The sequence below is a fragment of the Mirounga angustirostris genome, unplaced genomic scaffold (genome assembly GCF_029215605.1).
Source record: "Mirounga angustirostris isolate CCGP_5_RB_7025 unplaced genomic scaffold, mMirAng1.0.hap1 SCAF_9, whole genome shotgun sequence".
Taxonomy (NCBI): domain Eukaryota; kingdom Metazoa; phylum Chordata; class Mammalia; order Carnivora; family Phocidae; genus Mirounga; species Mirounga angustirostris.
Window position 1 is genome coordinate 44,872,673 of NW_026991717.1, and position 25,582 is coordinate 44,898,254.

A 25,582-nucleotide genomic window follows, 5' to 3' on the forward strand; every position below is an offset into this window, starting at 1 on the left:
ATGGAGCCCTGTGTGGGGCTCCGTGCTGGGTGTGGAGCCTGCTTAAGATTTTCTCTCTCCCTCTCCATCTGCCTCCCCCCAACACGTGTACACTCTCTCTCTTAAAAAAAAAAAAAAAAGTTGGGCGCCTGGGTGGCTCAGTCGTTAAGCGTCTGCCTTCGGCTCAGGTCATGGTCCCAGGGTCCTGGGATCATAGCTCCCATCAGGCTCCCTGCTCAGCGGGAAGCCTGCTTCTCCCTCTCCCACTCACCCTGCCTGTGTTCCCTCTCTCACTGTGTCTCTCTCTGTCAAATAAATAAATAAAATCTTAAAAAAAAAAAAACTTGAGAATCACTGCTGTACAGTTTACTCTAGGAGATGGAAGATTTTGTGACAAAGCACACGGTAACAATGGAAAGGGCTTTAGATTTAGATAAATTCAACAGATAAGCCATGAATTATATATTAAACAAAAAAAAGCACTTTCAAACATGAATTCAAAAATGAATTTTCTAATCTCTATTTTCTTTATAGTCTTTCCCTTTAATGGCCATGGAAGACTAGAATCATTGCTGATATTACATTTTCAGAGTTTTTGTTGTTTTTTGATACAACAGATTTGGCATAAAATTGTGGTTTACAGAGGCTTTAACATTTATCTTTAATCATCTGCAAACTACATTAGCAAAAACTGCAGTAAATTACTGCTATTTGTCTTTTCAGTTTGGCCTTATACCGAGGAAAAAATATTTTGTAACATTAGTGTGACTTCCAGAGCTATTCCAAATCCTGGTAAATGTGAGACTTTCCCACGAATGCCGGCCCTTTGGGGAATTTCATTACCGCATGTAGTGATGGAAAGAAAACCCTCCCAGGTCCCGCCACTGCACGAGTGAAGGATCCCGTCACCTGCCGTCCACATTTGTACCCCCTCAGACCTTCTCTAGGAGGGAAGAGTTCTGCCCAGGTGTCTGTTTGCACTGAAGACACAGCAGGAAGGCTGAGCCCTCGACTAACTTCAGATGTGCTTGGCAGAATCCATTCCATTAGACTAATTAAATGTATGAATGTCCAGCCTCCCCTGAAGTTTCTTGTGAAGAATAACGTGCAGTTAGAAAGCCGTGCTCAAATACTTGTTGTTAATTTTGTAATCGCTTTGTTGGCATCTAACATATAGGCATTTACATCGTCCCATGGAGCTGGGCCATTGGCCTCTTTGTTATTATCAAATAGGGGGCACACGGGTCTTGGTTCTATTTGGTTTCCTGTCAACAGGCTGTCAGTTGAACGGGAGCAAATGCGTTTGGGCACATTCTGCTTTTCTAGGGTCTTGCTCCTGACTCTTGTAACTCAGAGAGGACTCGGTGCCCTTAGAGCGAGATGCATGTCAGAGTATGGGGCTACTTCACTCCTGGCATGGTTTTAGTAGCCAACTAAAGGTAGAAGCTGAAACACCCTCACTGTGTCAGTGGAGGTTATGCTGTGGTCCACAGCTCGACTGGCCACCAGAAACAGCCCCTCATTGCCTCTTGGATCTGCCCAAAATGAGGAGGGCTAAGGGAAGTGAGGTGGCCTAGTTTCAGAACAGCTCCTGATGGTAATGTGGGGGAAGGATGGGAGCAGAGAGGAAGGAGATGAAGACAGCATCCTCTCCTTGGGCTGTTGAGAAGGCGAAGCTCTAACCTTTGCAAGATGGGTGGGAGAAAGAGCCACATGCCCACTCGTGGTGAAAAAGAAAACAAAACTTCCTCCCAATGCCCAAGATAATTATCCTCTTTTAAGTAAAATGGCTCTTTTGAGGCAGTACATTTTGTTAAATTTCGAGCATTTTCCTGCCACCCAAACTTAAAATTATTAGTTTTACACATTAAGTTTGGCATTACTCAGTGGTTTTGACCCAGGCATAGGAGATGATTTAAAAACCAAAAGGCATTTTTATGTTGGTCTGAGAGGGCTCACTCTGTGGGAATTCATCAGGCTCCCATTTGTGATGCCTGTTTCTGGAGGTATGTTGCACTTCAATAAAAAGCTTACTAAAAGGCTAGGGCCTTCTAGTACATTTGTTATATAAATAATATACTCACAGTACTGAAAATACTCTCTAGACTCAAGGCTTTGGAATTTTTCACTGTCCTTTAACACACATTTTGTTTATTCTCAATTCCTTTGTACCACCACTTCACAAACATAAAATTGAATTTATGACTTTACAGGAGGGAAACTAATGGCATTTATATGTGTCAGTTATGTATACAAAGCCATAACTCTGTATCACAAAGGCCTGATAGCAACCTTTATGTTTTCCTTTCATTCCCTCCCTCCCTGTCCTCCCTCCCTCCCATTCTTCCTTTCCCTCCCTCCCTTCCTTCCTTCTTTCCTTCCCCTCCTTTCCCTCCCCTCCCCTCCTCCCCTCCCCTTTCCTTCCTCCCTCCCTCCCTCCTTCCTTTCCCTCCCTTCCTTCTTTCCCTCCCCTCCCTTCCTCCCCTTTCTTTCCTTCCTCCCTCCCTTCTTTCCCTCCCTCCCTTCCTCCCTTCCTTCCTTCTTTCCTTCCCCTCCTTTCCCTCCCCTCCCCTTTCCTTCCTCCCCCCTCGCTCCTTTCCCTCCCTTCCTCTTTCCCTCCCCTCCCCTCTCCTTCCTTCCTTCCTTCCTCCTTCCCTTCTTTCCCTCCCTCCCTTTCTCCCTCCCTCCCTTCCTTCATCCCTTCCCCTCTTCTTTCCCTCCCCTCCCCTTTCCTTCCTTCCTCCCTCCCTTCTTCCCTCCCTCCCTCCCTTCTTTCCCTCTCCTCCCCTTTCCTTCCTTCCTTCCTTCTTCCCTCCCTCCCTCCCTTCATTCTTTCCCTCCCCTTCCCCGCCCCTCTCCCCTCCTCTCTCCTCCCCTCCCCTCCCCTCCCCTCCCCTTCCTTCCTTCCTTCCTTCCTTCCTTCCTTCCTTCCTTCCTTCCTTCCTTCCTTCCTTCCTTCCTTTTTTCCTTCCTTCCTTCCTTTTTTCCTTCCTTCCTTCCAACATTGGCTCTTGAAAAACTTGTGAGGAAGATAGGAGGAGAAAGTGAATCAGAAGGCATGGGGATATTGTTACAGGAATATGAAGTTCTTCTAAGACTTAATGCTTCCTGTGCACTTTTTAGCTCTCTGCTAAAGGTTCTGACCCTCCTAAGGATGGCCTCAGGCAAACAGGCTGTGTTTCCATAGTCAAGCATCTCCCTTTTCTGTGCTCTCCTGGCTTAGAGTCATCGCCCTCCTTCCACAGAAAGATGGAGTAGTGCACCTCTCCAAGGCCACCTCCCCTTCCCTCTCTCCTAACTCCGTGTTTTGTTCTCTCGTCGTCCCCTTCTCTCCTGGCTCTTCCAGGTGACATGACAGAAATGAATAGGAAGGAATGTGGGACATTTGGCATACGTGGAAGAACATGTATGGATTTGGAAATTTTTCCAAATACAAGGTTCCAGTCCCAGAAATGCTACATACTAGCTGAAGGATCTCGGGCAAGTCACATACCTCTCTAAACCTCAGTGTCATCAATTGTAAAACAGTCATCAGATTGACCTCAGAGGGATTTTAGAAAGTAGGGAGTTACACATAGAAGGTACTTACTACAGTGTCTCGCCCATAACAGGTACTTAGCACATAGTAGACACTGAATAAGGGCCTTCACTGGTGCCCAAAGATAGGAGTTATATGATCTGATCAGATGGGGTTGGTGGAAGGGGCACTTGGATGATATTTCTCCTCATATAATGTGGGAGGCTTCGAATTCTGCATTGTCCAAGCCTTGCCACTGTAAACAGTGATACATGTGTCCTAAGCCTACCATGTTTAAAGTGCTTCCTCTGTGTGAAGCACTGTGAAGTGCCTTATTACCACACTGAATACTCATGTGAGCCTTTCATCCCCCTTTTTACAGAGCTGAGACTCAGACCGAACACCTTCCCAGGATCACAGAGCTAGGAGCGCTTAGGGAGGCCAAGCCCGTCAGGCTCTCGAGGCTGTGTTTCTAACCTCCTTGCTCTCCTGACCCAAGATCACAGCACCACAGGACTCTCACAGAAATACACTGTTCCAGACTCTGAGATTGGGTCGTCATGCAAACTGGGGTTGGGGGCTCTTTCAGAATACTTTGGTGGAGTGAGGGTAGGCAATAGAGAAACCTATTTTATTGAGCATCTGCTTTGTGCCAGGCACGGTAGCGAGTGCTGGAACCAGGGAGATGGGAAGGGGTGATCCCCGCCTGCAAGGAGCTCCCAGGCCTCTGAGGACCTGAGCTGCACATAAAGTCACAACACAGTGACCGCGCCAGATTAGAGCAGGGGGAGATGCAGTGGGAGCCCACAGGAGGAGCCCTCCTCAGACCTGTGGAGGAGAAGGAGGCAAAGGCCTGGCTGAGCTCTGAAGTGAAGGAACCTATTCCCAACCAAGAGCAGAGTTCTCAAAAATTCTCAAAGGCCGGACAGGGAGTCGGGTGAGTCTGGGGATGGCAGGTAGTTGAGTCTGGCCTGTAGGGACTGCAGGAGACCGGGCAGCTGGAGGAGGCCGGTATGCTTCAGACCACGAAGGCCCAGGCTGTCATTCCAGGTTCTTTAGACCGAAGCTGTGGGAAGCCACTGAAGACGGTTGCCAAGCGTTTTTAAGGTGTGTGGAATCATGAGGAGCAATCACATGCTCTCACTATCTTCTTTTCCCCCTTAATCATTTCGGGGGATGGGGGGGCGGGGCGGGGGGAAGCTTTTGGGATGCAGCCAAAGACCCTCCGGTGGTCTGCTCTGGGTTTCTGTGCGGACACGTCGCCTCTTGCGTGTTCTCGAGAGCTCTGTGGAAGGCATCCCGCCACAAGACTCCCTCAATGGATTGTTGCACTTTGCTTGTTATAAATTGATTCGGGGACTTCATTATGATGTCGCTCAGATGAATGGGGCAGTGGTGTTTTGGCTCGCACTGCCAGGAGGAGGGAAAACAAGTGTCTGTGGTGCCGCGGTTCAGTCACGCTGCTTACAGAAGTAGGGCCATGAAAGGACGGAGGAGTGTGTCTTTGATTCTAGAAACCCTGTCGCCCTGTTGGTGCTACAAGCGAATGCTTAAATTAAAGGTTGGAGCCAGCTTTCAAGTGTTGACTGTCGAGCACAACACTCAGCCCACACTCGTGCACTTACTCAAGCTTGTTAAAGTAAAAATACACTCTCGGCGAGGCTCGTGTCACAGCTCGTGTAATTATTACATTGAAGATTGTTGTTTGCCTTTGAGTTGCTGTAGCACCCGTTTATTTAAAGATACGCTCGGGGGGCGCCTGGGTGGCTCAGTCGGTTAAGCGACTGCCTTGGGCTCAGGTCGTGATCCTGGAGTCCCGGGATCGAGTCCCGCATCGGGCTCCCTGCTCGGCGGGGATTCTGCGTCTCCCTCTGACCCTCCCCCCTCTCATGTGCTCTCTCTCATTCTCTCTCTCTCAGATAAATAAATAAAATCTTAGAAAAAAACAAAAAACAAAAAACTGAATTGTTGGATACTTAGTTGGTGTTGGAGAATTGGTGTGGAAAGATATCACATATTTGGTGTCAGAAAGAACCTCAGAGACCCCTTCTTCCATAAATATATAAATATATTAAGTATGTATATATTAAAAATCACATTTAAAAAAAACTACATTTTGCATTTGTATTGGTATAAAGACTAATGCAATCCAAGCAGAGTATACTTACCTTTTCTTCTGATTTTAAAGATTTAAAACATTTTTGTGGGCCCTAAAATTATTGTCCCACCCAGCATACAAAAATTAACTCAGAATTAATCATAGACCTAAATATGAGTTAAAACTATAGAACTCTGGGCGCCTGGGTGGCTCAGTCGGTTAAGCGACTGCCTTCGGCTCAGGTCATGATCCTGGAGTCCCAGGATCGAGTCCTGCATCGGGCTCCCTGCTCGGCGGGGGGTCTGCTTCTCCCTCTGACCCTCCCCGCTCTCATGTGCTCTCTCTCTCTCTCATTCTCTCTCTCAAATAAGTAAATAAAATCTTTAAAAAAAATAAATAAATAAAGATAGGCTCGGTCATTTAATACCATTCGTCAGGACTTATGCCCAAACCGTGAAGAAGTAAATACCATTGCCAGGTGCCTCTCCGGGCTGTTTCTCCTTCATGTGTTCAAGGTAAACACTGGAACTTGGCAGACTGATCAGAGGGGAGGGGATTTCCCTTCCCCACCGTGGCCTAGTTGCTCAACCGACTCACCTCTCATCTGCCGACAAGGATAATGATGGCATCGCCCTTGGTGGAGCGTTCTGAGGATTAAATGAGATAATACATGTAAGGTGTTTGGCCCATCAGTAAGTGCTTCGTAATGTCGTTTTATTATTGGTAGCATTCATAGATTTCTTCTTTTTTTTTTTAAGTGGTGGGCTGGAGTCTGACTTGATCAAGTGCCACTCTTTTTGCCTAGCTGCCAACGATAAAAGCAGGACAGTCTGGCTATCTGTAATAGCAGTGGGCTCGTTAGCCCTAGAGTTAGACTCCCTGCTGCGTTTCTTGTGGTTGGACATGTCCAAATTATTCAAGTGTTTGGGAAAGTTGTGCAACACTATGCAAACGTGAGGCATCGTGCTCATTTTGTGACTGATCTCTCGTGGGGTTCTTCCCCTGGACGTACAGATTTCTAAGTCATCCTCCCTCCTTGCACTATATCGGCCGTGTGGAATGCGGGGACATCACCTCCAACGAATGAATCCGCTTTCTCCCCATTTATTGAGCGGCTTTCTACAACTACAGCTACTCAGCTTTGCTGTGTTGCTTTAAGGCCCCGAAATTCAAATCGTGGATATTGAGGGGGGGTATACCCAGTGTCTAATGGGGGGAGGGGCAGAAGAAGAGGGATAACCCATCGTGGGGCTCCATCTCACCACCCTGAGATCATGACCTGAGCGGAAATCAAGAATCGGACGCTTAAGCGACTGCGCCACCCAGGCGCCCCTCCCCAGTGCCTTTTCTGCAGACCTGTGGAGTCTCATGGTCTGCAGTGGAACTGAGACATCAGGCCTCTCTCTCCCCATCTCGGAGTGCTGGGATTTATGATCTCTGCAGAATGCTCTGGTATGTTTAAGCCAGGATGTTGTTTGTTTATACAAATCACCCTTACACCTGCACTTCTGCATGGATGATTACTTTTTAATGAGGTAACAGAATGGTGGTGAGGTCAGTTTATGTCTTGGCACGGGGTCCTGATGCGTGAATTTTGGTAACTGCCTAGTGGAGAGCAGCAGCATTTTGCCCGTGGAAGGTGACGTAGCTAAAAACATCAGTCCCGTAGCTGGTGGGCATTTTGTAGAACGTTAGACCTGTGAGCAACCTTGGAGGCCAACTCACCCAGAATGTTTACTTCACAAATTAGGTAGTTGGGAGATGAAATGCCATGCCCGGGATAAAGTGGCGGCAGCTTAAGAACTAGAATCAGAGCCTCTGACTCCTTTGCCACAATTGTTTCACTGCTCATGCCCCCTCTCAGTGCCACAGAGAGCTCGCATGTGGTATCATTATATCCAAAAGGGCTGTAAGAGATGCGTGAGGCCTGTTTCACTCTTCAGTAACAAGGCCATACATTTTTATCAAAAGGTTTGATTGCATGATTATTTGTATTTTCATAGAAAAGGCAAAAAAATTCCAGCCAAGAGTGGCAGCACAAAGGACCACATGCACCCGAGCTTTAATGTCAGCTTTAGAAGCACAGAAAAACACAGGAAACCACTTCAAATATACCATCACCAGGAATTCAAACTGTGTCAGAGAAGCCCGCAGAACGGTGTCCCTTCATGCTGAGTATTGTGAAAATCTATCCTTGTTGTTTGCTGTGGTCTCCCTGTGAGAGACACGTCGAAATTCCGCAACCCCCCCGCCCACCCCAAGGAAAAAAAATAGCAGGAACAGTAAATAACAACCCTCAGATAATACAGATGGGTAAACATTTCCAGAATTGATTATATAAAGTACTGTTGACAAGCCACTAGCAGGCAAAATGAGGAGAGAGGGGGGAAAAAAAGAACTTTTATCTGCCATTCAACTCTGGGCATACAAGGCAGGATAGAGACACAGAGCAAAATCCGTGATTAACATGATAATGTTCTTCATTGCATGCACGGGATCGTCAGAGGGTCCTGAGAATTATCTAGCCCAGGCTACTCCTGTTAATCCAGAGGAAAGAGAAACTCAGAAAGGTTAAGTGGCTGGCCTAGCATCCCACCCTTCACAGCAAAGCCAATTTCGGGACCCTGGTCTCTTGACTCTCAGTCGAGTGCTCTCGCTACGATAGCATGACCCCCTAATTGAATCTATGACAGGACCAAGCGTCAGGGGTACAAAATGAGGCTCACAGAAATTTATCTAAATGGAATGCTGTTTTGAAATCATCATTAAAGCTGTTCATGATTTTTAGCATCTCCAAAGCGCAAGAACTTAATATGGTATCGTGTAAAAATCTTAAGTTATTGCCAGCCCCAGAAAGGAAGGAACTTTTCATGTGTATTTAGTTATCCAACAAATATTTGCCAAATGCCTGTGCTTGAATTTACATGACCCATGGTCTTTGATCAATTCTCCTCTCTTTTCTCTGAGACTAATAAGCAGAGGGATCACTGGATCTGTCCCCTTCACCCCTCGATCTAAGGGGGTCATGCACACATCCTCTTACTTTTCTCTGGTCGTTCCTATCCTTTCCATCTGGTCTTTAAATGTCAGTCTCTGTTCTCACCTCCTTTTTTTAGCCCGTGTGAGTTTCTCCCGTTTGTCTTGCTCTCCTTTCTCTGACGTATTTGCATCTCTGTAGTTGCGCTTAATATCTGCTAAATCAAACCATATTGGCTTGAATAACTTCCATTGATTTGTGAATAAAAGGATGCTTCAGCTGCCCAGCCCTGCTCTTTGCTCCTTCTTTGTTGCCAGTAGGTTTAACTTACTCAAACCCTCCTTGTCTCTGTCCCCCTTTTACCCCTGCATTGTTCATGCTCCCCCTGTTCAAGCCAGCTCACCCTTTGAGTTGTCCTTACTAGAAACACAGTCTCTGTGTTGCTATTTCATTTACTCGTTATTTAGTGAGTGAGGCGACTGATTGTCATTTTCTCTTTGCTGTTGTCCTGTTTTCACTTTTAACCACCACCCTTCCCCCAAATTATCGTGATGGCACGAATCATGTTGTCATTGGCTAAACCACACTGAGCATCTACTACATATTTGCTAAGCAGCATTCAGAAGACTTGAATTTTTTACTGTAAAGATGGAGCCTTTGGCTTCTTTTGAGAAGGGATGGAAAATGAACAAGCCAATTTTGTTGATTATTTTAATTCAACCAATTTTCTATATACAATACTTTCACCACAGAGAAATGATTAGATACTATGTGCCAGAAAAAAGAAGTGTGAAAAGGCACTAACCACAAAAATATGATTTTGTAAGTCGTATCATCAGCCTATCTATTTTACACTCCAGGAAATGCCATAATCTTTATATTGTTTTTCTTAGCTCAAAACCAACCCAACCCGAAATCCATATGAAACAAATATAAAACTCTCCAGTCAACTTTTACCTACTTCTTGGCTTTGTCATTCAGCAACCGCCCACTCGTCAGTTATACTAGGAAAACATACAAAATCATATTGATGGTTTGCTAACCTAACAATAATAATGCTTAGATTCAAGATCAATTTCATTACAGGAAACATGAAAGAAACTCTCAGATGTGTGAGCTCAGAGGCTGTGTTGCTGGTAGACGGGGAAGCCCAGGAACGCGCTCTGCGGGATGCTGAGATGTGGGCCTGGCCTGCTTCCAACCAGCAGGTGTTAGCTGCAAGTCCTGCTCTCCCAGCGACACCCAGCCCAGACCTCACCACTGCCTGGTGGGGGAGAAATGGCTTCTTCTGTCTTCAGAGGCATTCTGATACTACACTTGGCCAAGGTGTACAAATGGGGAAGTTTGGGTCTTGAGAGTCTTGAGAGTAGATCATCCAAGTTGCCATCTTCTGTACATACATGAGTAAGAGAGAGCATTAGAACGAGGAGCCTTGGCTGCTCTCCCGCCTCGTGGGTATGTTTGAAGCTTCTCACAGGTAGGAAGGCCTTTGGGGACTATTCGGCATCACTAGCTGAGGCTGCCCTGCTGTGCCATCTCCCCTTGGTTGGGACAGCCTTTGTCTTTGGCACAGTAGAAAGGTGCACAGGATAGAAGTAACAGCAGGAGATACAAAGCATCATCCTGTCCATTTTCCGGCAGAGCACTGCTCTCCTACCCAGTGCTTATCTTCCTGGATACCCTCCTCCCTGTAGAGCAATGGTTTTTTAACTGGGGACAGTTTTGACCCCCAGGGGACATTTGGCAATATTTGGAGACATTTTTAGTTGTCACAGCTGGAGAGTGCTACTAGTATCTGGTGGGTGGAGGCAAGGGATACTGCTAAACATCCTATGTAGTGCCCAGGACAGCTGCCCCAAATAAAGAATTATCCAGCCCCAAATATCAGTAGTGCTGAGGCTGAGGAATCCTGCCATAGAATATGTTCTTTTCCCCAAGTTCATCACGGGCCCTTCACACATAACACCTGCATTTTCAACCTAAAGACATTATATTTAAAAGTACTTACTTTCTTCTTTAAATGAAGGAATAAGTGGGAAACCTCATTGACATGAGAGACAAATAAAGGTGGGGGAGTAACGCATTAACAACAACAACAAAAAAGCCAGAGAGAATCAATATAAATTAACTCATTTAAGTTAATTTATGCTGCTTGCAATGGTAGAAAGACTCTCTGGTGAGAGAAGACATCTCTTTAAAAGAGAAGGCGCAAACCTAAATGCTTAGTGTTGCTAGGCAGGTGATATGAGTGTGGCAGATAGAAGAGGCACCTGGACCACTGGACAGCACGTGTGCCATCTGGAATGAGCCACCTCCCTTGGCTCTGACCACCTGTCATCATTTAGAATAACTGGTCCACCATTGCCGGGTCTCTTGATTTTTCAAGAGAATCTGGAAGTCTGAATTTTAATGTAAAAGTCCCTGGTTATCGGGCGCCTGGGTGGCTCAGTCGTTAAGCGTCTGCCTTCGGCTCAGGTCGTGGTCCCAGGGTCCTGGGATCGAGTCCCACATCGGGCTCCCTGCTCGGCGGGAAGCCTGCTTCTCCCTCTCCCACTCCCCCTGCTTGTGTTCCTGCTCTCGCTGTGTCTCTCTCTGTCAAATAAGTAAATAAAATCTTAAAAAAAAAAAAATTAAAAAAAAAAAAAGTCCCTGGTTATCAATTGTTAGAAACAATTTTTAAAACTCGTAAGTTTTGTGTGGTTGAATATTGGGCAGATGCGACAAAAATCTCTGGTCTAATACCTACATGGGTCTGAATAGGTTCCCCTCTTCCAAAAACTTTAAGTGACTTGGAAAATAAGTCTAAACTCCTTAGCAGAGTATTCAAGACCCTTTAAGATTGGGACTCACCAACCTAGCTACCCACTTTCCATCCATTGGCTCCTGCCCACCCTTCTTGTGAGACACAGTGTGCCTCTCTTTGAACAAACCGTGCATGCTCATACTAGGACCTCTGCTTGGCTTTCTCTCCTTCCCATCCCAACTTCCTTTCCGCTGCCTACTGAAATGTGCTAGTCATTCTTCATGGCCCCGATCAGATAAATGATCTTCCTGAATTCTCTCAAAACGTCTGATTTGCGGGCGCCTGGGTGGCTCAGTTGGTTAAGCGACTGCCTTCGGCTCAGGTCATGATCCTGGAGTCCCGGGATCGAGTCCCGCATCGGACTCCCTGCTCGGCAGGGAGTCTGCTTCTCCCTCTGACCCTCCCCCCGCTCATGTGCTCTCTCTCATTCTCTCTCTCAAATAAATACATAAAAACTTAAAAAAAAAAAAAAGTCTGATTTGCTATCTTATGTTATTATGCTTTTTACAACTTACCACACATTCATCTAATCACCTGCCCACCTCAAATAATGTATAAGATTTGGAGGCTAGGAACCCAACTTTATTTACTGTTCTCTCCTCCATGTAAACAGGGCTTTTAGTAAATGTAAATCACCTTCTCCTTAATCATCCACCAGCATGCACTGTCATTAACATGACAGTTTCTCTCACCAGATTTTTCTCTCTTCCCTTCCTATGACCAAATTGTCCCCCCAAATTAAAATAACATTAAAATAATGTTATTTATGGCAGTAATGGAATTATGTGGTTTTTCATATCATCTCACACCCTTTATTAAGAGGGAAAAAGTAAAACTTGAGAGATGAGTAATACTTATTAAGTTTTGGAATAGCATTAAAATAAGTATCTTTAAACAGTTAAATATTTGCGTCTATACTTAGATGTATAAATCAGTATTTCTTTGAACTTGAAGTGGATTTTGAACTGTGCTTTCCATAATTATAATAATCATACATTTTATTTATGTGTAGTTGGACTATATAGACATTAACCAATTAATTCTTGATCACATTGCCTAATAAGAAGACTTTCCTTGGTACCCTATTTTTAGAGTACACATATGAATGTGTGTTAATTATAGACCTCTGTTACTAACTTTGCATCCTATTATCCAAATGCTTACGAAACAATTTACCAACATCAAGGGGTAGGTGGGCAAGAAACTTGTATCAGAATTAACTTCAGTTTTCAAAGCAGGAGGCAAGTGATATTTATTAATCCATCAAATACCTGGCCTGAGTTCAAGGACAATTCATTTTTCTTAAGTGTTTGAATGGTTGTTCAAGGGGATGTGTTGACTTTTTCAATTCAGGTCACATCATAATTAGCTAATTTAAAAAACATATATATATGTTTGAGCCAAGTTTAGTTTTATTTTATAATCCTAGTTCTATGTAGGTGATACAGCTAATAATTAAGTTACTCGCATTAGGTTATGCTTTCAGAAGTTGCTATGGCTTGCCACCTATCCCATTAAAAAAAAACCTTTATCACTAATTTTAACATGAAACAGATCCATTTAGAGAAAATCCATTATGAATGAGATAGAGTAGGTTGTTGAATAACATAGGTTTAGGCTCAAGGCCAAATATAAATGTGATGTAAATGGGAATATATTGGACAAATGCAGTTTATCTCATTATTTAGCAGTGAGGTATTCCAAATGCTTCTGCTAATAAATACATAAAATTAGATTACACATAACATGCACACTGTGAGTTGCCTTTGCAGAATTTTTTTGCAACCTCCACTACGCCTGAAACCAATCCTGTTTGAACAGCAACAGTACTTGAGCCTCTGGTTACAAGAAACAGCTCCTTTAAAATTTAGACTTAAAAAAAAAAAAATAGATAAATAAAAAAGGAAGAAAAGTCAGTGTTGTATCTGTGGAATTTACCTTAATGGAAGAATTCTTAGGAATGCACCAATTTTATCTAAATCTGTTTGTGTTGTCTTCTGTTAATCCCCTATTGTCCCTTGAAATCAACCCACATGAAAAGAAGGCAGTGTTCTTCCTCAGAGCTCTGATGGGCGAATGCAGAGACTGAGGTTTCAGGAACGCTGTCTTTTTGCTGAGATACTGATAAAACACAATAGATAATATTCACCAAGCTCACAGGGAGGTCACTGCTTGCCCATAGGAGTTTGTAAGCTGTTGGTTGTGGCGTTGAATTTAAAAGCCCCAAATCAGGAGCGGGGGGCGGGGGGAGTATAATGATACTATTATTGCACTAGTTACAGGATTTTAACTCGCGTATTAGGGCATCGAGTTATTTAAATATCTATGTTTTTTGCTGTCCTATGATTTTCTTAGAATTATTTATATTGAGAAAATAGTTTAAATTAGAATTCTCTCTGATTCTCCATCCCCCAAATGTTCATTTGAACAATGAACTTGTTAAAAGTTTAACAAGTCAAAGATGATTTGCTTTCACTGGCCCCATCATTTTGGGCTCAAGGATTGTCACAAAGAGACCAAAGGGTCAGATTGATAATAGCCCACAGGAGGCTTCGGACACAGGAAAGCAGTATTCTGCAGTCCTTGTTTGTACCCCTGATCCTGGCCAACTCTCTCAGAAGTGAAGGTAAAAGTAACTGGATGAGAGAGTGTGGTTGATTGATTACAAATTATCATCACTACAAGAAAAACAAAAAACCAAAAAGAATAGCTCCAAAAGCAGGTCTTAATTGGTGAGCCAGATGGGAAGAACACCAGATTAGGAGAAAGTCCGCAATAGTAACAACATAAGCCGACATTTATTGAATCTTTTCTGTATACCAGGCACTGGGCTAAGCAGTCGACATGCGTGATCATATTTAACTTTCAACAGCTCTCTGAGTAGGAACTGTTCCTTTTCCCCTTTTCTAGATGAGGGAACCAGGGATCAGATCAGAGAGGTTGAAGTGGCTAGTACAAGGTCACACAGTGATGTGAACTGAGATTTGAACTGAGGTATCCAGCCGCAGAGCCCTTCAACCCTGTCTCCACAGCCATGCTGTAAGCATGCATATGTGAGCATGTGTATCTCTCAGACAGTAGATTCGGTGTCTGGACATACAATGCACAGGCTGAAGGAAAGAAGTGTGTGGTGACTCGCATGCTCAAGTTAGGAGGTGTGTGGAAGGCTGCCTGTGAGGGACAGAGTGAGAGCTGGGTCCAGGCCCGTGGAAGACCGTGAGTGTTCTAGCGGATCCTGAGTGTCGTGCTTGCTGGTGGTACTCAGGCCATTGTTACCGGTGTGTGTACTTAACCATATTGGAGTAGATTTCCCAATGACTGCTAAGGATGAACCGCAGTGAACTAGAACCTGTGTCCGCAGACCAACAGTGTCTGTGATGTGACCATATGGGAAAAGCCATGATTTGGATGTCTGGGGAGCCAGTTTCCTAATAGACTCTTTGGGGGTGTACAGTAAGAGCTACCATTTACTGAGAGCCCCTATCCCCCAAACACTGTACTATCTCATTTTCTTTTTAGAACACAGTGAGGTGAGGTGAGTGGTAAGATTCTCATACTACAAATGAAGACACTGAGGCTCAAGGACATTTCCCTAAGATCTGTGTAAGTGGCAGAACTAGAATCTTAGTATTCTTGACCACTATAATTATTGCAAATATACATAAGGGCTAAAATCTCATGGTACTTCCTCGATCAAACTTGCAGGGTAGACTTTCTTTTGAAGTGAAGTGAGACACCTTCTAACTCAGAAGCCTGTTTAATATCTGCTGTCCATTTAGATAAATGTCACTTGAGCCAATCTGTGAGAAGTGGAGTCCCCTGCAGAAAGCTGCAGATGTATCTAGTTAGGCAAAGAAGCATACAAGGCGGGGGCAGTTATCTGGTACCACTGGTATTCACGTAGTCAGAATCTTGCACGTAGTAGGTGCTAAGCAGATATTTGTGCTTTGTTTCAGTAATGGATTTTTGTCTGCATATTTTAACATTCACCGCCTCTTGGTTTTGCTTTGGTAGGCTGACTCTGTTCACTTTGGGAGAATTTTAACGTATATGGATATAGTTTTGGGTTGGCATTTACTTTTCTCCTGTTTTCCCAGACCCTTTTTTTAAATGCATTGGTATTTTACAATTGAGAATCTGTTATATTATGGAATGGAGTCCAAACCCTTGGGAGCCATCTTGCAGTTAAAGCATCTTCCTCAAGTTTTCCTGAAACTGCAACACTGGGTGAAAAAAAATTTTTTTTTTTAAGATTTTATTTATTTGACAGAGATAAACAGCGAGAGGGGAACACAAACAGGGGGAGTGGGAGAGGGAGAAGCAGGCCTCCCGCCGAGCAGGGAGCCCGACGTGGGGCTCGATCCCAGGACCTTGGGATCAGGACCTGAGCCAAAGATAGACGCTTAACGACTGAGCCACCCAGGTGCCCCTGGGTGAAGTTCTTGTATTCGTTACAAAGTTAGAGTTTTAAACTGTCTTCATTACTTTCTTCTCATCACAATTATCATTAGGTTTTAATTATTTATAATTAATTTGCATTTTCTGTATTTTAAAAATACAAATTAAAACTTCCAGGTGTAGAAACACTTATATGATAAAACATCACTACCAATATATGTGTGTGTGTGTGCCCGTGGGTGTGAAGATGTGTATATACAAGTGGGTACATTTTTAAAGCCTTGCCTATCTCTGGGAATGAAGACTGTGAATGCATGTTTTCTTTATACTTTCTGTATTTTCTAAATTCTGTTCATTAAGCCTGTGTAACTTTTAAATGGGGGGGGGGGGAACGTAGCCTAAAATTATAGTTAAATATTAGCAGCTGCTGCTAAGGGCAGATGGACAGATTGCCCAAGCAGCCACATTAGAGGGAGGGTAAGCACTTGAACACACATATTAAGCATAAACATAACAAAGATGGAATGGCAGCTCAGTTCCTGTGTTAATGAAATATTAAGGATGTGACTAGGGCAAGCTGACCCTGATTATGTCACATGAATTTGACTGTTTCAGAAACCACTCTTGAAAACAAAAATAAACAAAACAAAAAAGAGAAAAAAAAAATTTACAAAAGCAGTTTTGTCACTCAGTGTTTTTGAAGTGACATACATTTTAATATATAACCAGACTGCATTTTGTGGTGGTATGATCATTTTCAACCGGAATCTCCTTAAGAAGTGAGTCAGAACCTCTAGAGAGATCTAAATTTAATACAGTCTCATAGGGAACACAAGCAAGAGTCGCTCTGATAAACTTTTTGCTTTGCCAGACATGGATTACACATGATTGGTTGATGTGGTCCAAAAATGAACTAACCACAAATTCAAATCATTCACAGACTCCTTGTTATAACTTAAATTGCTTCCTTAAGAAAAAACAACCATAGTAACCTTTGACTATCTGTAATAAAAGGAAAAAAAAAAAACTGGCCAAAATTTATAAAGTATAGATATTTGGCTTAGTTTTTGTTTTGTTTTGTTTTTGAGCACAAAATTCGCTTTGATTAAGTAATATAAGTTGATTTGCCATTTCTTAAAACATAGCTACTTGGAGTCATGGGGGAGAGATCAAGGAACTTTCTCAAACTGAATGTGCTTTTGGTAATTATCAAGCTGTAATGGAAATAACAGAGAGGTGATTGCTGGACTGTGCACCACACTTGGTCTGGGTACGTGAAAGAATGTGCTCTTTCGATTACCGTTTTTGCCTCCCTGCTACAGCAGCATTTCACCTATGATGGATCTGTCTTCTTGCAACCTCTTCTATCAGGAACCATGTGAGAATTTAGGAAGTAAGCAAATAGGCCTGTGGGCTGCCAAAACAGAGTCCCAAAGTTCAAGCACTACAGCTCATGTACTTTACTCAGAGGAAATCCCTTTGGACCCAATACATCCTAGTTATAACTGGTTTTTACACAGGTCCTCTGACAAGTTTGGCTCTCTGGTTATGTTCCAAGAACATAACTAATTCCAAGTTGAAATATTAATTACAACTGGAAGGAGGGCCTCATAAGATCTAGCATATGACTACCGATGGAAAGACAGCAACTGATAAAGGGGAAAATAACTATAAGAAGGACAAAAGACTGGGGCATTTAGTTTGGGGGCAAAATGTCCTATAAATCTTAGAAGGCCTTAAAGTCATTACAGCATATAGAATAATTTTGTAATTTTCTGGTAAGTTACTAATATGTTTTAAAACAAGCTTTATAAATGACACTTCATCAAGAAAGAGCAAATTATGTTCAAAGTACCCTAAGAAGAAGAAATATACGTCATGCTTTTAGAAATACTCTGTTAAAAATGTTTAGGATAGGGGTGCATGGGTGGCTCAGTCGGTTGGGCGTCTGCCTTCAGCTCAGGTCATGATCTTAGGGTCCTGGGATGGAGCCTGGTGTCAGGATCCCAGCTCAGCGGGGGAGTCTGCTTCTCCCTCTCTTTCTGCCCCTCCCCCGCTCATGCTCACTCTCTTGCTTCTCTCTCTCTCTCAAATAAATAAATAAAATATTTTTAAAATGTTTAGGATAACTACCCTCTTTGTTTTGATGTGCTTTCTTGGATAAAATTCCAGCTATTTGAAAATTCAGCTATCCCAGATTACTTTTTAGGGCTTTCATCAGCTGGGATTCACTGCTGTTTGCCCTGGTGATGCTCTAAAATACATAATATTCACAAAATTTTCTGAGTTAGGAGAATTTGCTTCATTGAATTCTTTGAGAGAACCATCTAGAAAATGACTTCTATTTGTTACCAGTTTGCAAGATGTTTCTCTTGTAGCCCAAGGGAATGTGCTCTTGATGAATGGTGGGCTTGACTAACTGGAGGACCAAGGACAGAATTTCCTGTGTTTATCTTCCCATCCCAGAGTTTGTAACAGTTAACTCTGGTTATTTAAACTCCAGCAAGGCTGAGCTTGTATCTCATTACATAATAGTACAAAGTAACTTAGCCAAAACACGCTGTTCACTACACTGGCCCTTCCTGTCATGTAACAGCGACCTCTGTGATTTTTGCTCCTTCCAAATGAAGGCTAAACCCTATGTGTCATTTTGCACATCCTCTTCTAGGGCCAGAAAGCCCCACTCTCTAGTTCCCAGGTAACCGTAACAACTGTGTGCGTTTTAGATCTTGAAAAGTGGGCTAATTTTAGGTATGACTATGGAGGGGATAATGCAGATTCTTCCATGGCAACTTGAAGCTCAGTCTTCACAGAATCAGAGTGCCAGGCGGAAAGAAAACGCAGGTAGCAGAAAATTCTTCCTGCCAGCAAGTAGGAGGAGGAGAAATTTCTTTTAAAAAAAAGGAGTAAAAAGGCCTATTAAGTGACAGTGGGCTTAAACCAGTCAGGGTTGGCTATTCAAAGAGCATTTCCTGGGTACTTACTGCTGTCCAAACATTTGGGGATGTTCCAAAGTTTGAGGAGGATGAAGCAATATATATACTCCAATAAATCTGTTCCTGGTCATTTATCTTTGAGTTGAGGTGGACAAACAATTGTTCCTGGAGGGATAATGGCAAGGGAACATATTCACAAAAAGAAGATAAGGAAGTTCAAACTGGACAGATGAATGGTAAAAAGAAACATCTATGATATGTGTAAGGTTTCTTCATCTTAGAAGGCTTTAAGGAGGAAGTGAGATTTGAATCAAAGATGGGGCCTCCAGTGGAACCTGAAATGATGAAGAGAGAGGGGAAACCATGAACTTCCAGGCATGGAGGACTTCAGGTGTGGCCAGTGGACTGGGGAGGCTGACTTTGGCTTATGCCCCTAGGCACGTCGGCCCACAGCACCTTCTCAGAACTGCCCAGAGCCATCAATGGCAACATCTTTACCTGCAAAGTAAATAAAACTAAGAAGATAACCTAGACTCTTGAGCTCCTGCTTGAGCTCACATTTCCCTAAAATATTTAGATAAGTAATACGAAACTTATTTTCAGATAACTGCTTTAGGTCTCTACTTTTTTATGTGACAGGTTCACAAAAGGGGCATTGGGGAAAGCGAAAATAAATGGTTTAAATTCAGAAGTTTTGGGGCATCTGGGTGGCTCAGTCAGTTGAGTGTCTGACTCTTGGTTTCAGCTCAGGTCATGATCTCCTGGTTGTGGGATCGAGCGCTGCACCGGGTTCCACACTCAGCGTGGAATCTGCTTAAGCTTCTCTCTCCCTCTGCCCCTACCCCCTTTCACGTGCGGGCGGGCTCTCACTCTCTCTCTCTCTTAAATAAATAAATAAATAAATAAATAAATAAATAAATAAATAAATAAATAAATAAATAAAATCTTAAAAAAGTTATTGCTCTGGCCAGATTTTCCTCCTCCCTGCTCCTATTTATGAAACAATCCACAGCACCTTCAGCTTTGAGGGTAGATTTCGTTTGGGGGTGGATAGGGAACACGAAGTCCCTGGTCTGCAATGGAATGGGTCTAGAAGGAGAGAGAGCATGAGATAAAAATGAGAGAGACACCCAAGATGGATCCTTTTTTTTTTTTCCCCCATGAAACTCACTTGAAATGCCAGTTACTCCAAAAGCTTTCAATTTCAGGTAACTTGAAATCCCTCTGCTGTCTGGCTTCATTGGAAAGTAGAGGGACCACTCTTTCAAGTGGGGGAAATTTGTGTAACAGAAGAAAAAGGCAGAAAATAGGTCAACAAAGTCAAGTGACCTACACAGATGGGTGTTTCGAGATGTGTAAGCTGCAGATTCATTTATGAATATTGGGAGTAAAAGCCGGAAGTGGAAAAATATTTTCTGGACAGGTGGGAGTGAAGAAGAGAGAGAAGTGGGTTATCATTCTTCTTTCAAAAACTACCACATGAAACTTTTTTAAAAAGTTTCCTTAAAGTCATTTTGCTCAACAGATGACAGTTTTTCTTAGAAAAGAAGTTAAAAAAAAAGAAAGAAAGAACTTCAAACAATGTGAGTATCCTTCTAACCACCGCCTTCTTTATCTTCCTACCTGTGACTCAAGACAGTTTCCTTTTCCTTTCCTTTCTTTGGCCCCTTTCTGCCTAAATATCACGACGTCGTGCAATCACTTCTTTCAAACAGTAACCTAATACCAAACAGAATTTTAACATAGCCACTAATTCTTTTGAACAAGGCTGTGTTGGCAATTATGAAACAGGGTAGACATTGGCAAGCGCTTTCAGAATAATTATAGGGTTCCTCGAGTAGTACAGTATAAATAATTGCTGGTTTAAAAGCGTTATTGTGAGCAGCAATTTATACTAAAATTTATATTTGCTCCTTGAAACCAATATACGTCAAGAGTGCCTCACTTCCGCCCCCACATCCCCACACTGAGATCTCAAGGGCTTTGGAACCTTTTGATTCCATTACATGTTTAACTTAGCAAGGCAACTACAAGGCACGTCTAGGCTCTAGTAAATAAGGGTAAGAGTAATGCATTTAATAAATGGGCATGAATGAAGTCACGAAACTATTCCAACTCTGGCCACCCGGAGTGCTCCCAGGATACTGACGTGCAGAAAGGCCGTTTCGGTACAGAGAGAAGCTAAGAACTGCAGTGGTATCACTTTTGCTTGGCAAGTAGGGCATGCCGAAGAACATTATCACCTCCTCTTTGGCTTATGATGGTGTGGATGGGAGGCACAGAGGATCAAGACACAGGAAACTCGTGGAGATAATGCTGCTCTAAAATAGCCACAGAGACTTACTAAAGTACATATTTTCCTCTCTCAGGAAATTTTCATTTTATTCTATGGCACATTAAAAATGGGTAGATGCGTCAGAAAAGCAGAGGGTTTGAAGGGGGGGGAAGAAAGCTTGGGGGGTAGGGGGCTGTTGGTGAAGGGCTCTCCTCGAGGGGTTAATGCTGAATAGAGGCCCTTCTTTTCCAAGCAGGTGACTGAATGGGTCATCTTCTTGTCTTTCTGTTGATCCTGGTAGCTTCTCTTACCTAGTGTGAGAACTCCCCTGAGATTTTCACATCCTGAATGTTTCTCACCGAAGTAGTGTTCTAGGATAATGTGGTTTTTGTTTCAACTGCTGTTCCTGGTTTCTGTTCTCTAAAACCCTTCTAAGCCATATTTTCCATGATTGTTCAGTGCTGGCTTTGGTATTTAAATAAGCCTTTCAATGGGTCATTAGCTCTGTAATTAATTCTAGCTATTTTTAAATGGTGCCTTGGTTATTAAAGAGCTGCCATATTCTCAACAGCCTTGTCTTTCTTGGAACATCCCTAAGCATTAGCTGATTTTTTTTTTTAGTGCCAAAAATATTGTAATTTTTTTTTCTCCTTTCAAATATATTCTTCACTGGTAGGAAGAGTCAACGTTTCTGAATGAGGACAGAAAATATTTAACTGTTACATTTCTGTACGATAGCCTTGGACTTTTATTTTTCTTTCAAATGATCTCAACAAATAACCATCAAGGACTTCCTGTAGCCAAGGCCCTGCCCCCTTTCTTTTTTGTTTACATTTTAAAAATCAATATTGGCAAATCACAGGATTTTAATAGGAAGTGACTTTTTGAAGAAGTAACTATATCGAAATCACTTAGCCAGTTGGTTGCAAAGCTTAGAATTAGAACCCAGAGCATCTGACTCTTAGCCCATTCTTTCCATTTATTTGTGCTTTATTACATAATATTAACATAGCTGTTAGTCTCTGGGACACTGGAAGAGGCTTACCAATTCTAATATTAGAACCAGCGAGCCTGGCCCCACACCCTTGGCAGACGTCACAATCAATCACAGCACAGTACACCTCAACCAGCATCCAAAGCATTCATGAGAAATCCATCTGACTTAGGAAATGCGCTGAAACCCACTTGCCACCGTGACCTTACAGTAATCCCAGGATAAAGCAGTAATTCTTGGTTCAGAAAAGCAGATGGAGATTAACTTTGATTATTGAGTATTATCTGAGATTAGACAAAAATACCGATAACTCATATAATAATAGTAATGGTGGCTACCATTGTGTGCCAGGCACTGAGCTGATTGTCCAGGTGTATTCTTGCATCTGAGCCTCATAACAACCCTGTGAAACAGTTACTGCTGTCTCTGATACAGACAAAGAAATTGAGGATTGGAGAGGTGAAATAATTTGCCCAGGATCACTGAGCTGGTAAGTGGCAGACTTAGCATTTGGGCTTGAATCTCTCTCTCAAGCCGCTCCTTGACACCTAACAGTACACATGGGGTGTCCAGGTGCTGACCACTGTGGACCGGCCCTTGATGTCAGAAGAACAGTAACTACCTTTTTTCTCCATGACCGTGACCCTTACCCCTCACCTCCAGCCCCTGACCTTTTTTATAATCCTGCGAACTCCTTTGGCATCTTTGAGTGACAGGTTCTAGTAGATATAGTTCAGAAAAGGATGCTTGCCCAGTTGATTTTTTTGTTTCGTTTTTTGATAAATTAGGTATCCTTGAACTTATTTTGGTTCTTGCCATAAAGTTTCCATGCTAGAAGGAAATGCCCAGGGCTGTCTAGGATATCTTTAGCAACCTTCTTGTTCCTGTCTAGAGTAATAGAGATTACATGCTAGAAGCAGGTGATAGGGTTCCCTAATTTAATCATTCCTTTGGAGCACCTGCCGTGTGTCAGGCACTGAGGATGAGGAATACAGGATGAGGAAGAAAGACAGGTCCCTGCTCCTTTCTACCATATATTCTAAATGTGTGGAGAGACACCTAATAAATATGAAGCATTCCAGGGAGCGATAAATGCTATGAAGAATGAATCCAGGTATTACAGTAGCAGATGACTCGGGGGGGAGAGGGTAGGGATGCCTCTTGTTTTTTACTTGCTATGGTCCTAAGACAGGTATTAAGGGGGACCTTTGAAAGGCAAGTTTAGGGGCATCTGGGTGGCTCAGTCGGTTAAGTGCCTGTCTTCGACTCAGGTCATGATCTCGCAGTCCTGGGATCAAGCTCCGTGTTGGGCTCGCTGCTCAGCGGGGAGTCTGCTTCTCCCTCTCCCTCTGCCCCTAACCCCACTCATGCTTGCTCTTTCTCTCTCAAATAAATACATAAAATCTTTAAAAAATAAATAAATGAAAGGCAAGTTTAGCTTCTGTACTTCTAGATATATTCTAGCCCACTTGTGGCTGGGACTGGAGCTGGGGGAAGACGTCAAGTGGACACAACTTTATTTCAATGTAATCTTCCTCTTTGGCATCCCCGCCATTTTCCCAGTCTGTTGGGGTTTCCTCTCCTGATAACGGTCTCCACCCCCAAGTGCCCAGCATTCTGCGTGCGGTGCCAAAGCTTGCCTCTCCCTACCACCACCACCAGCGTGACCCATGAATGGTCCTCTGTTAGGTGTCCTCAAGGTCAGGCCCCCTGTGGCTGCCCAGGCCTCAGCTAGCCACCCTAATAAACCTAACCTCTGCTCACTCTTCCCACGTGGTGACTTCTGTTAACCCTAGTTCTGTTTTTTTCATCTGAAATGGGGAGGTTGGGATCAACCTAGTTGAAAGACGGCAGGAGAGTGAGAAGATGTGGGTGGTGGTTTCTCCTGGGTCTCACCCCGGTTTGGTAATCTCAGGACAGTCCCTTTGCCTCTCCAAGCCTCAGTTGCCTTGGCTGAAAAGCAGTGGGTTCGATTGGGTCAGCTCAGAGGTCTTCACAGGTCTGGAGCTCTGTAATTTGGTTTGGTTGAGCTCTTTAGAGCAAGCTGAACAAAACAGAAACTATGATTCGTGAGAGGAGCACCTCTACCTTGACTGTCTAATCCGGGGAAGGGTCTTCAGACAAGGAAGGAGACTAGTAAGGTCTCACTGCAGGGCAGTAGGAGAAATTATTCAAGGCCTTTTAATTTCCCTTCCTGAGGACAGTTTGTGTGGGGAATAGACTCTTACTGCGATTATTAATGAAATGAGAACAAAGATGACTCTTCATATGCCCAAACTATGTTTAATATCTTATACCTTAGAAATAGCAGGTTTTAACGAAAGCCACATCTCCTGACCAAGGTGTGGGAACTGAGCAGGGGCCAGAATGAGCCAAAGCATCAAAATCACATATTTGTGTTAAGTGACTAGCTTCTACTTCCTTGTTACCTGTTATTTTACTCCGCATTGAGGTCAGAGTGGTAAAGCTGTTATGCAGTATACATTTACATTAGATTATCAGGAAGACAATGGGCAAGGGCATGCTGAATCACTCTCATCCGTAATCTCTAAATGCTGAAAAATAAATGTGCATGATACATTCTACATGGATGCATTGTGTTGTATATTCCCTGTCTAGCCATAGATTTTACTTAATTGATTTCACTTATGGAATCCCATGAAATCTCCTTGCAGAAATCTGAAAAGATGAAGAGGTACTACCTAGTTCATCACTAGCTTGTCTTCTTCTCCTTTTCTTTTTTTTTTTAAGGTTTTATTTACTTATTTGAGAGAGAGAGAGAACAGTGGGGGTGGAGAGGGGGAGAGGGAGAGAGAGAAGCAGATCTCCCACTGAGCAGGGAGCCCTGCTGAGGGTCTTGATCCCAGAACCCTGAGATCATGACCTGTGCCAAAGGCAGCAGCTTAACCAACTGAGCCACCCAGGTGGCCCTAGCTTGTCTTCTTCTAAAGGCGTTTGTTTAGCGTGATGAAGAACAAGTGGTCCACACAGTGAATCTTCTGCACAAACTAAATTAGCAGAAAGAACAGCAAAACCAGCATGGTTCTGCAAAATGCTTCTTTTGTTTTCTGTCAGTTGGTAATGATTCCACACAATTGAAAACTTATTTTTGTAAGCTGGTATCTGGTGTAATTTTGAGGTGCGATTTCAGCCATTCATTGTTTGAACTTTTATTATTTCAGAATTAAGGTAGCCTTATTTAGATTCCTTCATCATCTCCTTTGAGAGTCAACATTTACATGATAATCTGTACATCCATTTACATCTTTTTCTGACTGTCCTTGAGGAAAACAAACAGCATCAAAAAGGATTAATTATTTTCCAGCGCAATCTTGTGTGCCGACAATAACTTTAATCCCTTTAATGTCCAAATGAGTAGGCTTGATAACTGATAACATTTCTATTGATATTTTCCAGATATGATTCTGTAGCAAAAAAAACACAAAACTTTAACACAAAACTAAAACACCAAAGGGGGAAACCGTAGATACATAGACCATAAATTCTTTGGCTTTGAACATTTTTTTTTTTAATGAATGTGTTTGGGGTTGGATATGAACAGTTTAAAACATTAAAACGTCCATCCAGATTTAAGTCTTAGATGT

The 25,582-nt window shown here is 43.0% G+C and overlaps 1 protein-coding gene across 2 annotated transcripts in view; it reads left to right on the forward strand.

Annotated features, from left to right (window-relative positions):
* The window catches only part of RORA (RAR related orphan receptor A), a 717,927-nt gene that overhangs the window by 631,655 nt on the left and 60,690 nt on the right, over nucleotides 1-25,582 (forward strand). The window lies entirely within an intron of this gene.